Source organism: Eulemur rufifrons, chromosome 18, assembly GCF_041146395.1.
Source record: "Eulemur rufifrons isolate Redbay chromosome 18, OSU_ERuf_1, whole genome shotgun sequence".
NCBI classification, from domain to species: domain Eukaryota; kingdom Metazoa; phylum Chordata; class Mammalia; order Primates; family Lemuridae; genus Eulemur; species Eulemur rufifrons.
Genome location: NC_091000.1, coordinates 58,355,581 through 58,369,119, shown reverse-complemented (window position 1 = coordinate 58,369,119; position 13,539 = coordinate 58,355,581). Strand labels below are relative to the sequence as shown.

Here is a 13,539-nt window from a genome sequence, read left to right as displayed (position 1 = left end):
TTTTTAAGGATAGTTTGGCAGGCAAGGGATCAGGTAATCAGGTTTAACTGGGGCAAAATTATTGGAGTACAGAAATCATCTTGTGTTTCTGCAGCTGGTGGGGTCACAATTCCAGCTGAGTGTGTTTCTTGGTCTGGGCTGCTGGTCTGGGGGGTTAACCAATCCACTGGAATGCGGGGCCTGGAAGCTATTCTTAAGGACAACCTTTAGGTTTCAAAGAGGTGACAAGTTGTCTGTGGAGAAAGTTAAGAATCTTTATTGACACCAGCTATGGGGAGAAGTTAAGAAACTTTATGATCACCAGTTGCATGGCCCCTGAGTGGCAATTATAGAGAAGCAAACAGGGGAATAGTGACTAATTATTATCGTTTCTTTTTTAACTAGGCCAGTGTGTTTTAGCTAGGCCCTTACCACAGTTCTTACCTTGAACCCCTTTTTATTAATTTGTAAGGACAGTTTCAAGTTCTCAGCTTTGAAAATAGTTACTTTTCTGGGACACAAATCACTATGTAATACAAATACATAGTGACCCTTGACAACAGGTGTTTGAACTGCAGGGGTCCACTTAGATGCAGATTTTCTTCTGCTCTGTCACCCAGACACAGCTGGACCAACCTCTCCTATTCCTCCTCCTCTTTATCAGCCTAGTCAATGTGAAGATGAGGAGGATAAAGACCTTTATGATGATCCAGTTCCAGTTCATGAATAGGAAATGTATTTTTTCTTCCTTATGATTTTCTTCATAACAGTTGCTTTTCACTAGCTTACCTAATTGTGAGAATACAATATATAATAGATATGACATACAATCTATGTGTTAACTGACTATTTATGTTATCACAAGGCTTCCAGTCCACAGCAGGCTATTAGTAAAGTTTTGGAAAGTATTAATAAAACACTATACACAGATTTTCGACTGAAAGGGGAATCAATGCCCCTAAAGCTCGTGTGGTTGAAAGTCAACTATAATTAATATTCACTAAATGCAAACCATTTATCATAAAAATTAAATAGAAGGACCATTTTTATAACAAATGCAATTTGCTATAATGTGATAGTAGTGGAAACATAGAGCATACTAACTTAAAAATCTTCTTTCTTATTTAGCCAAAAATATCAAACAGGATTTTAGGGACCATAATTAAATAAGTGATTTTTTTCAGACAATACTGTTTGAGATAAGAAATTACCTACAATTAAATTCTAAAAATAATGCTGGATTCTAGACTACTAAAGAAGAAATCAAGAAAAAATATACATACGATTTATACACTGACTTTCTTAACTGCTCTTTTGTGCTCAAAACTTCATTACTCTACTTTTGTATCTACGATAGGATCATCAGAAGTCATTCGCTGTCAGAAGGCTTACCTCAATTGCTATTTTCAGAAGGATTTTTTGGTATCTTTTCTTCTTTATGTTCTGAAATTTGCTGGGGAATGCTATGTATAAAATATGTAATAAATAAAACTACTATTTTAATATTGACATGAAAAACATTTACCAAATAAATTAAATTCTTAAGAATATTTCAGACAATGTCAGAGCTAATAACAGAACTTTATCCCATACACCTCAAATTTCTAAGCTCAACAAACTTTTTAGTAAGCTTCTAGTTAAAGAAGAAAAGTAAGGTGAAGTACTCATGAAGGGAGTATAGATCAGTGAATTAACTAGAGGTCCCTGGACATGATGCAAAGTGTCCTGAACTCAGAAGAAGTCCTAGCTCTCTGTAAGCAACAGCTATTTGTTCTTGGACAAGTTGCTTCTCTCAGGCTCATTGTCTTCTAAAAATAAGGATTTTACTGCCTTAGTTCACTGGGTTCTTAAACAACATTTAATGAGATAACATTTTTACAAGGCTCAGAAAGATAGGGAATCAATGGAATAATTTGTCCTTGAACTTTATGGCTGAAATGATTCTGGAATCCCAAACAAAACACAATTGTATTTTTCCATAGGTACTAATACTCAAATGATGCAGTTTTCAGAAAATATTACTAAGTCCTACCCTTGTTTATTACTTGTTCTACTGTTTGTGGCTTGTAATTCAGGGAATCTCACCTGTTTCATAATTTTATCAAAATTTCTTATAAATATTACCTCATTAAATGGGATGACATAATTATCCACTGTTACTGAGCTACTCAATCACAGCAAGGGCAGAAAATTAATGGACGTCAAAACCTAACTTGGACTACTGTTCCTCCTCTACCTGCTCAAACTCTGAATCAGCAGATCTTTGTTAGAATGATGCTTAATCTCCATGCTCATCTCCAACTGACGTGGAAGGCAAATCCCTACTTTTATTTAAGTTGAACAAAGGCAATGCAAGTTGACATTTTCTCATTTCTAAGTACGAACAACATATTTGCACACAACATTCCACATTACTGAGCTCGATTGCCATTTCACAGATCACATTATGGGACTATTTCTGTACTGAAAGTCCCAACACAATTTTAATATTGGGTGTCACCTGTTTTTGCCTTGACACACACTGTTACCTTGGAGCTAGTCAGCAAATGGGCACATGATGTTTCAGGGACTGCATAAAACACGGAATGCTTCACCGATGTTCACGTCTACCTTGGGCAGGGACCATGCTAACCTTCTCTGCAGGGTTCCAATTTTAGTGTATGTGCTGCCGGAGCAAACACAAAGCCCTGCTTTTCTATGTGGATACTGATGAGTCATGGATGAGGCTTGGCTCTGTTAAATTCAACTATTCTACTTTAGATTCAGAGAATTCTGGTTGAATGGCTTTCTTGCTAGAAGAATTTGAAAATAATTTTAAAACGTGACATAGACACGCAAGGGGGTTGGGAGGTTTTCATTATTACGGTAAACAGGTCACTTGCCAGGCCAGCTGTGAGTTGGTGCCCACTACTCTGGGGAAGGACAATATGGGAACTTCTACTACCTAAGAAAAGGTGCCACATGGGATAGAAAGGGCCCTCAGGGTACAGATGTGGTAGCAAAGAAGTAAGGAAATTCTCATCTCTTCCTGTAACATTATTTGAACCTCTCTGACACTTTAGAACAATCCCAACTACTACTTGCTGTAGAAAAGACAGACAAAGGCCTCAAAGGGTAACTTCCCATTACCTTTGAGACCTTGCGCAAAGGTCTAGGCTGAGTCTAGGCTAACATGAGGGCTCCACAGATGGTTCTGAGTGTGAGGGAAGGTCAACTTGCTCACTATGTGTGTGGCTAAAGCTACGAGGCCCGGCTGCCAGAGCAGAGTACTGGTGCTTTGGGAATGATGGCTGAGCAATTAAGCATTCGAATGTGAACTAAGAAAAGTAACTTCGAAATCTAAGTACATATCACCATGAAGACTGAGGGACCTAGGTCAGTGAGAGCATCCTGGTAGCAAATGTCAATCCTTCCCAGCCTGCATGACCAGTCTCAATAGCAGCAAGGCAGCACCAGAACCAACAGAATGACTGAAATGTACTTTTATTCCCTTACCGTTTTTAGATTTTACCAAATTTTTTAGAGACATGGTCTCACTCTGTCACCCAAGCTGGGAGGCAGTGGCACAATCATAGCTTACTGGAGCTTCAAACTCCTGGGATTAAGTGATCCTCCTGCCTGAGCCTCCTGAGTAGCTGGGACTACAAGTGTGACCCACCACATCTGGCTAATTTTTTCTATTATTTAGCAGAGATGGGGTCTCACTCTTGCTCAGGCTGGTCTTGAACTCTTGAGTTCAACCAATCAATCCTCCTGCCTTGCCCTCCCAGAGTGCTAGGATTACAGGCGTGAGCCACTACGCCCAGCCCTGTAGAACCAGTTCCAATAGCAAAAATGCAGCAACAGAAGCAACAGAAACAACAGAATGATTGAAATGTCCTTTTATTCCCTTCCTTAATTCAGATGTTATGAATTTTTTTAGAGACACTGTCTCATTCTGTCACCAGGCTGGGGTGCAGTGGCACAATCATAGCTTACTGCAGCTTCAAAATCCTGGAATCAAGTGATCCTCCTGCCTCAGCCACTTGACTAGCGAGGAATATAGGCACAGTCCACCATCATGGTTAATTTTTTTTTTTTTTTAGAGATGGGATCTAGCTATCTTGTCCAGGCTGGTCTTAAACACCTGGCCTCAAGTAATCCTCCTGCCTCACCCTCCCAAAGTGCTAGGATTAGAGCCACCTTCCCAAAGTGCTAGGATTAGAGCCACCACGTCTAGCATTTCCCTCCTTCAGACTTGCAATAAGGACTGTCTTCCTTGCACTTAAGGAACCCCTTAGTTTCTTGAAAAATTCAAGCAGGAGGGTAGCGGACATAACCCCCAGGAAACAGTACAGAGTTTCTATTAAACTGGACATTTCAAGACCGAAATAACAAATTATCAAAATCAAACATGTGACATGATTTTTCTCCCCATGAACAGGGGTTTTACTTGAAATGAAAAGGACAACGTTGGGATCCTTACTAAGGATAAATGTCTTATAAGTCATGAGATAAAGAATCCTGCACCCATTGATCTTTCTAACTAGCCTAGTCTTTTGCTCGATTTCTGGCTGATGAAGTGGACTAACTCTTTGCCATTCCAAAATTACCTGAATCAAACTATGAAATCTCTCTCATCTGATGTATAAGATGTAATAGTTCTAATTATGTTAAACCTCAATTTAGTGCTAACTAGTCTTTTCATGTAGACACTTACTTATTAGAACCACTAGCAATGGCATAATCTCCTGCAACCTGTCCGAACAGAACTTCAGCAGAGACATCACGACGTTGCTGAAGAAGACTGACTATCCGTGATGACTGAGAGTCTGTCGCAAGCTTGAGAGCACTTCTAAAATAACAGAGAGATAACTTCACGCTTTGGAGCTTTAATAAAGTTACATTTAATAAAGGCTAACTTGTTATTCTTTACCAATTTAATATCTTGCCTGTCAGTGTGGAATTAACCATTTATATGTCCTAACAGACATAAGTGTCTTGGGTGTTCAATGTTCATCTTGGTAAATTAACACCAAGACTAAAAGGAAGGGACGAAAAGGAAGCCTCTCATCTGTCACGCTGGGGTGTGACAGTGGAAGTTGCCGATTCTTTGCTGAGATCACTTATTTCAAGTGGGCAAAGAATTAAATGAAGACTTCTCCATGTCTTCCCTAGTCTGATATAATATATGGCAATTCAAAGTACTTAGGGGTCAGACGAGAAAGAGTAGGCTTAAAATAATAACATTAGTAACAATGGTAATAACAGTAGTCATAGCACTTTCCGTCAGTGATGCTGATAAGCACATGCTAGGCAATGGATTAAAGCAATTCAGTGACTACACATAAATATAAAATAATATATTTCTACATATAATCTTACTTATGCACAACCACTCTGGAAGGATACATTATTATCCTCCTTTTCATATCAGAAGACATATCTGATGGTAAACCATGTTTCCAAGGTCACATGCCTGGCGAGTGGGGAAGCCAGGAATTAAACCCAGTGTTGTGTGAATCTAAAGCCTCTCTCTTTTTGCTCTGTCACCTAACTATGGTTTGTCTTCATTAAAGGAAGTTTGTTAAATTTAAGCTTTCTTCCCTTTGCCCATACTGATTAAAAAGAAAAACATCAAAATATCACTAGAAATGAAAAAGAAAAACACTTGACTAATCCACGTTGTCTGGTAATAGCAATTAACAGTCCTTTAAGGAAAAGCTAACATCAACATTCATCAAATAAAGCAAGTTAAAGCAAGCAAAGAGTCATTCAAACGAGAAAATGATTTTCTGATTTATGTTTACTATAGAGCATTTTTAATGAACAAGTATATGAGAAGCAGAGGTTTAAGAAATACTACAAAAGCATTAAGAAGTTCATTATTGAGTCAGAAAGTGAACTAAAAGTTAAAAACCCACACTGCAGAAGACTATTAAAACTAACATGAAACCCCTTTAGGTAATATAATGTCGCATGACCAAAACCATCAGATTATAAATAATTAAACATCAGTCACTATTATAAGAGAAGATGAATCCTACTATATACTGTTCTTTATATTGCCCAGTCCAAATAATTCCTTTTCTACCTAAGTGATGATTTTTGATTTTCACAAATCATACCCCAATAATTTTAAGTTAATCTTTTCATTAATTTATAATAATTCAATAATTTATAATAATATTTCTGACTTGAGTGACTGTTACCACTCTAGAATAACACTCAGGTTTATTAAAAAAAAAAAAAAAAGAACTAACCACTGTACCTTTTCAACTTATCAACTGCATTTATGTTTGCTCCATTCCTTACTAAAAAGTCCACCATTTCCTCTCTTTTTTCACTTACAGCAAGTAAAAGTGGTGTGAGGTGACTCTGTAAGGCAGCAAAACAATTTATCATTCACAAAATTACATATTTCTCAACTGAATTCAAAACCTTATATAAGATCCTATGAACCTAAACATATAGTAGAGAAAGGAAACCCAAGGTGTTCCTTTCCTGCTCACCCCTCTGTGCCTTCCCATGTGCTGCTCCCTCCCTTGGAAACACCCCTCCTCTGCCTCCCCACATTAACTCCCGCCACCTCTACAGTCACTGCAAACATTCATGGCTGCAAGGATCTTTGCTTCTATCACAGCATTTATCACAGTACGCTGGCATTATTTCATTGTTTCCCATCTACACCAAGAGCTTCTTCAGGGCAGGGGCTGTATCTTTTACCTCCACATCCCCAAACCCTAAGACACAGTAGTAAATGCTTTTTATTGAATTAAGGATCTAAATTGTTATCTCCACAACAGTGTTTCTTAAACAACATTCCAAAGAATATCTACTTTACCAGAAGTTAAGGACTATACCCCAACAGAAAGATCCCATGGCCATCTACTTTAGAGAAATATTATAAAACTGCATTATATGACCAGTACCAAAGAACTCTCTGGAACTTTGCCTAATCCCTATTTGGCAATAATTTTCTGTGGAACATTAACACATGAGGAATTAGACCTTCAGGGATACACTTTTGACAGCTTTCCAATAAAGGTGGAGGTTTCCTCCAGGTGACACAAACTCGCTTGATTCTCCTCCCTCAATGGGGTGAGGAACCCAGGTGCCAACAGCAGGCACTCCTGCTCCAAATGGATCACTAAAGAAATAGGCTCTGAATTAAAAGAGATAGGCTTCAAAGCAGCTTGGATTCCTTACTATTAAATGGTCCATGCAGCTCCTCCTATGACAAGATGATAGATTTTTATCTTAGCTCAGTCTGAAATTTTATTCTCAATTATAATGATAATCCTGGGACCCTAATGTATTTATCTACTTTATTTTAATCCATTTTTATTATGGTTTCCATTTCAATTGCTACGTAAAAATGTTTTTTATCTTAGGAAAATTATAAATCAGAAATATAAATACAATGGCTTATCAATTGAAGTTCTAATACTGACCTATATGGATTATTTCTAGCATAATGAGAGCCCCTAAATCACCTGCATTTTGATGTGACGATGCCCAGGAGAAAGATACGATGTGGTTTGCAGTATGCATAACCTATCCAGCTATGACCATGATTAACCTTAAAAGGCTTATAGACATTCTAATGGGAGGCCGAATATTTATGATATTTATAAAGAAAAGAGTTTTTTAAGAAAACTTCTAAATTATAACATTCAACCCCATTACTAAAGGATTAATACATAATATAAATACCATACACTATATGGTATGAACAAGTAGAAACTCTCATGAAAACCTTCAAATCTTTATCAAAATGTATATAAAACAGGAGTTCTACCCTCAAATACTTATGGAGGCAAAGTAGGTGACCTGGAAAACACAAGTCCCTGGGGGCACAGGAGCAAACTGGAGAACATACACCTCCTGTACAGGGGCAACCTCTGTACAGTTACCAAATGGGAATATGGGCTCCAGGGACACCAGATTTGATTCGTTAAGAATAGCCTGAAATCCAGGTTTCTGCAAGTCCCCTAACTTTCACATGTTGACTCAATTTATGGAGGCAAACTCAACCTACCTACAGCCGCATTTAGACTACAGCCCTTGTGTTTTGAACATTTGCTATGGACATTTCCAAATGGTTGTGCATAAAGCAAGTACTTGGAAGTACAGGCTTTCCTTTCTTTACCATCACAGGTTTTGCCAAAATATCAGGCCCAACATGTAATAAAAATTGCTACTATGACTCATAATACTCACTTCAAGAATTTTTTAAACTATTCATTTACAATCTATTGGTATTTTATTTTCCCAGATTGTTACTCCAATGGTTAATTAGTTCATAGGACTGCTGAAACTAAAATATTAAAAGAATTCCTATCTGTATTCTAATAAACTTTATGGTTGTCAGTGTTTAAAACTGCCATCCTGATTATCCCCAAGCTCTAGTAATGTCACAGACATACTCACATAGGCCATAATCCAGCCTCAACTAAAAAAAAGGTTCAGAATTTGCTACTATGCTCATTGAGAAAATCCTGCTTGTAGTAAACATTTGTTGACCTAATCACCTGAATGACAGCAAAGAGATGCAAAATCCTGAAAGAGTCCACCTCTACTTACTGAAAGATTGCCCATAAGGAAATTTCTAAAGACCCTCTGGATGGCAGTTAATGATTGATGGTTGGTGGCCGGGCGCGGTGGCTCACGCCTGTAATCCTAGCACTCTGGGAGGCCGAGGCGGGTGGATCGCTGGAGGTCAGGAGTTCGAGACCAGCCTGAGCAAGAGCGAGACCCCGTCTCTACTAAAAAAATAGAAAGAAATTATATGGACAACTAAAAATATATATAGAAAAAATTAGCCGGGCATGGTGGCACATGCCTGTAGTCCCAGCTACTTGGGAGGCTGAGGCGGTAGGATCGCTTAAGCCCAGGAGTTTGAGGTTGCTGTGAGCTAGGCTGACGCCATGGCACTCACTCTAGCCCGGGCAACAGAGCGAGACTCTGTCTCAAAAAAAATAAAATAAAATAAAAAATAAAAAAAAAATAAAGATGGTTGGAAGGAAAAAGGTGTTATTCTGTAAGCTGACAGATATTGATAATAATATTCCTTTTAACTTCCATGCCACAGAAGATGTCAGTAAAGAAAGATAAATGTCAGGCCAATATAATATTATTAGTGGAGAGGAGAGATTTGAAGGAAGTACCACCTATCAAACTCCAACTCTTCTAGAGATTTCTTCGGTTTTGAAATATGAGAATTTATACTTTACATTTATATATTCAGTTATTTTAAACCAAAATTGTATCAGAATCTTGAGGAAAAAACCATTCCTTCCTGGTTAGAGAGAGGGTCTCACAATGTAGCCCATGCTGAACTTGAACTCCTGGGCTCACATGATCCTCCCACCTCAGCCTCCCATGTGGCTGGGAGTACAGACACGTGTCACTGTGCCCGGCTCTGAGGAAATATTTTTAAATATCCATGTCCAGGCCTTATTAGATTTACTAAATCAAAATCTTCACGGGAGATCCTAGACCTGAAGATTTATTTTTTAATTTCCACAAGTCATTGTGATGCAGGATCCTAGCTGAGAACTATTGCAGCAGACAACCACTTCAGTGTCATTTCTCACTTAAATGGCCAATTCCAATTGTCATTTGGTGATTTGGCCAAAAAGAAGAAAGAGTAAGAGAGAGCACTTAATTTTCCTGCATACGGGTAGAGACTAATAAACTCAAAATGCAACTGGATTTTGCTATTTATAAGCTCCTTATCTCCCACCTCCCCATCAAGACATTCCAGTAGACTCTTGTCTAAGTGGCTGTTTCTGCAAGCATAGGATAATCACTCAGTTAATTATTCATTCTTCCCTCTTCTGAAGGCTTCCCCCCTTCATCAACACCTATTCACTGTCAATCTGGCTTCCCCAGTGACCTCTTGAAACTGATCTCTAGGCAAGTGTACAACTCACTAACTCTCTTTCCCCCAAAGAGAGTTATTATTCTCAAAACCAACATTACCTGGTCTAAGCATATCCACTGAAAGCAAACGCACAAAACACACACACAAAAAAAGTCTTCTTGGTATTTTCCCTCCATGTCCAAACAGGCCTTCATGTTTATGACTGGTCTCCTTTTCCCTTTCCCTTTGTTCCCCTGAACCCTTGCCACTGAGAGAGAAATCACTTTCATACCAATCACTTTTTTAAGGAACTTATCAGTAACAGCCAGACTTCCATTTACCATAAAATTCTTCAGTTTTGTTTGAGTTTTAAGATAAAGCCTATTGCCAGGGCAAATTTGGCTTTCCTGTGTAGTTTTTTTTTTTTTTTTGATACAGAGTCTCCCTCTGTTGCCCAGGCTAGAGTGAGTACCGTGGCGTCAGCCTAGCTCACAGCAACCTCAAACTCCTGGGCTCAAGGGATCCTCCTGTCTCAGCCTCCCAAGTAGCTGGGACTACAGGCATGCACCACCATGCCCGGCTAATTTTTTCTGTATATATTTTTAGCTGTCCATATAATTTCTTTCTATTTTTAGTAGAGATGGGGTCTCGCTGTTGCTCAGGCTGGTCTCGAACTCCTGAGCTCAAACGATCCGCCCACCTCGGCCTCCCAGAGTGCTAGGATTACAGGCGTGAGCCACCGCGCCCGGCCTCCTGTGTAGTTTTACACTAATTAGAAAAAAACACTAGGGTTGGAAAAAAAAAAAACAACTCTTGAATAAACAAGTTTTACCTTTAACAAATTCAGTGTTGTCACAAATATTGACCGTAAGTGCATAAAGGAAAGCTATACCCATATTTAAAGTAAAATCTTAGACAATTAAGTTATTTTAAAATATGTTCATTCAAGGAATGCTTGAGATCCCACATATGGAAAATTGACAATTACATATGTCGATGTTAAAACAAATGCATCTCAAATATTTTGAAAATAAAGCTGATCTACACCTTGTTTTTCGGGTCAATATATGCACCGCCTGAAAGCAGTTTTTCTGCTATTGATACGTTCTGCTGATAGGCAGCATAGTGAAGAGCAGTGTTGCCATAGAGATCTTGACAGTTTGGATCGGCACCGCCTTGCAGCAGAATAGTCACACATTCCTCCTCCTGGCATTGGACGGCCTGTCAGTGTTAGACGAAGAAACAAGACAGCAAATTCTAGGAATTCAAAATAAACTTTCCGCAGATTTCACCAATGAGTCATATTTAAAGGAGCTACAGTCATTTTTATTCTATGTATTTAAATCCAATCCATCGCATGCTGAAAGAGCTGGCTGCTACATACCTTTATCAGAGCTGTCCTCCTTTTGTTGTCATGCCTGTTAAGTTGGCACTTTCTATTCACCAGAAGTCTTACCACTTCTGCATGGCCATTGGCAGCCGCCAAATGTACAGCAGTCCTATGAACGTGAGAGGACGTGGTAGGAAATTGTAGTGCACTATCTCAAAACATACAATGATTCACGTAATTGTAAACAATAAATTGGATGTGATATTTCTGCCTTCAAAACAAATACCTGATGTTCTTGTGAAGAAAGTACAATGCTTATTAGCTCTTATTCCTCAATAATTAATGAAAGAGCAGCCTATTTGTACACAACGAGCTTGGCCTTTGGATTCAGGGCAAGTTGGGTTTGAATCCTACTTTAAGGTTGTCACTTACTAGCTACCACTTAGCCTTTCCACATCTCAATTTCCTCATCAATAAAATGGGGATTAAAATAGCTCTGTCACACAGGACACCATGGTGATGTTTAAATGAGAATTTATGCAAAGTATTTAGAGCAGTTCCTAGTGCAAATAGCAGCTCAATGATTGTTAGATATTATCATTATTTCTATTATTACTCACCAAAGACAACACGTGAATTCAGTAAATGATACAACTACACCTACCTTGTGGTTGGTTTTAAAGATCAGAGATAACACTGTAGTTCAAGGATTCTAAGAAACTCATTTTCTTACATTTTAACATCTCTGACATTGGAATGCCACTTGTCATTCATAATTTATTTCAAACATATTGGGCAGCACTTTAAACATTCTCTTATTAATAAATAAAATTATGGGTCATCACACAATCCATGGTGCCTCACATTAAGTGAAATACGGTGTATACAACAGGTCTGTGGCAGTTCTGATCACATGATTGGCAGTTAAATAAATTTCACTTCTTAACAGTATTATGGAAAAAGAAGGCTGAAAGAACAATGAAATGTTTTTAAAACAAAGTATTCATAGTTCTTACTTTGATTTTCAAAAACTTTCAAAGCAAAGCAAACTCAGGTTTCAAATAAATGGGTATGGCTCATTTTTTTTCAAAATGAATATTAGAATGACCGTCTCTATTTACTATTTTTCATTTTCATAAGAGTACAACTAAAATAAAATGATTCTTATATAATAGTTGGCAAATATGTAATAAATATATATATAACAAAAACATGTCTATGATAAAATGTATACATAATAAAATTTACAAGCACACACAAAAAGATTGCCTTTACCTCTGAAGAGGCTAAAAGTTGGCAGAAGATTCCAATCCACACACACAAAAAATGATAAATTAATAGGAAGTAAGAAATTATCTCTATCTGAGCAAGATTCATATTTCTGCTCTTCCCAGGATCATTTCATTAGTAATAAACTTTCACTAGAATTTTTATACATGCTCATTGCAGAAATCACAGAAGAGAAAAAGGAAAAAAATTTCCCTTATAATACAAATGCCCAGAAATAACAAATTGTATCACATTTTTAAGTATTTTTGGCAAAGGCAAGACCATAGGGTGATTGTGTGTACTGATATTTTAATAATCAAACTGGTATTTTTTCCTCAGTCGATATACCAAATACTTCTCACATGTCAACATATACCTACATCTATGCCCACATTCAATGGTCATATATTATTTCACCCTTGGATGCACTGGAATTTATATATAAAATCCGTTATATGGATTCTTCTTAATACATTGCTATTTTAAACAGTGGAGAGAAAAACAAATTGCATCTATCTCTCATTATTTCCTAAGCATATTTTTGTAAAATGGAATGACACACTTTGTGGATAAATCAAATGCATTCTCTTACAAGTAACACTAAATGTTTTATCCTATATGTTCAGGTCACTTGCAGATCTACAAAAAAGTATTTTGCCCAATTTTAAATTACAGTTCAGGTTTTTTCTTGTTGATTTGAAAGAATTCTATGTAAAATTAACATACATTTTTCAGCTGATATATGCATGTTTGTTTGCGTGTGCGGCTAATATGTTGTCTTTTATTTTGTTAATTTCTTTCTGACATAGGGAGGGTTTACATTTTTTTCCCCCGCTAAATCAACCTTCACAATCAATGCTTGTCTGTGAGGTCATTCTGAGGAAGGTCTCTGTCAACATAAATATGTATCTCTATGAATAGGCATTTGTGTTTTCTTCTGGTACTTTTCTCATTTCCTATTTTTAAAATTTGTGATTCCTATTCCATCAGGAACTTATTTTTGTGACATAAAAATGTAGCTAGGGCTCTTCAAAAAGGTAACAGGCATTTCATTTACCAATAATTCACCTTTGCCTTCTAATACAAAATGTCACCATTATCAAGTTCTAAATTC

The 13,539-nt window shown here is 37.4% G+C and overlaps 1 non-coding gene across 1 annotated transcript; it reads right to left on the bottom strand.

Annotated features, from left to right (window-relative positions):
- Positions 1 to 2,553: 2,553 nt before the first annotated feature.
- Positions 2,554 to 2,660, bottom strand: LOC138399214 (U6 spliceosomal RNA). The gene has a single exon (XR_011236111.1). It is a non-coding gene; the product is annotated as a U6 spliceosomal RNA (small nuclear RNA).
- Between the last annotated feature and the right edge of the window lie 10,879 nt (positions 2,661 to 13,539).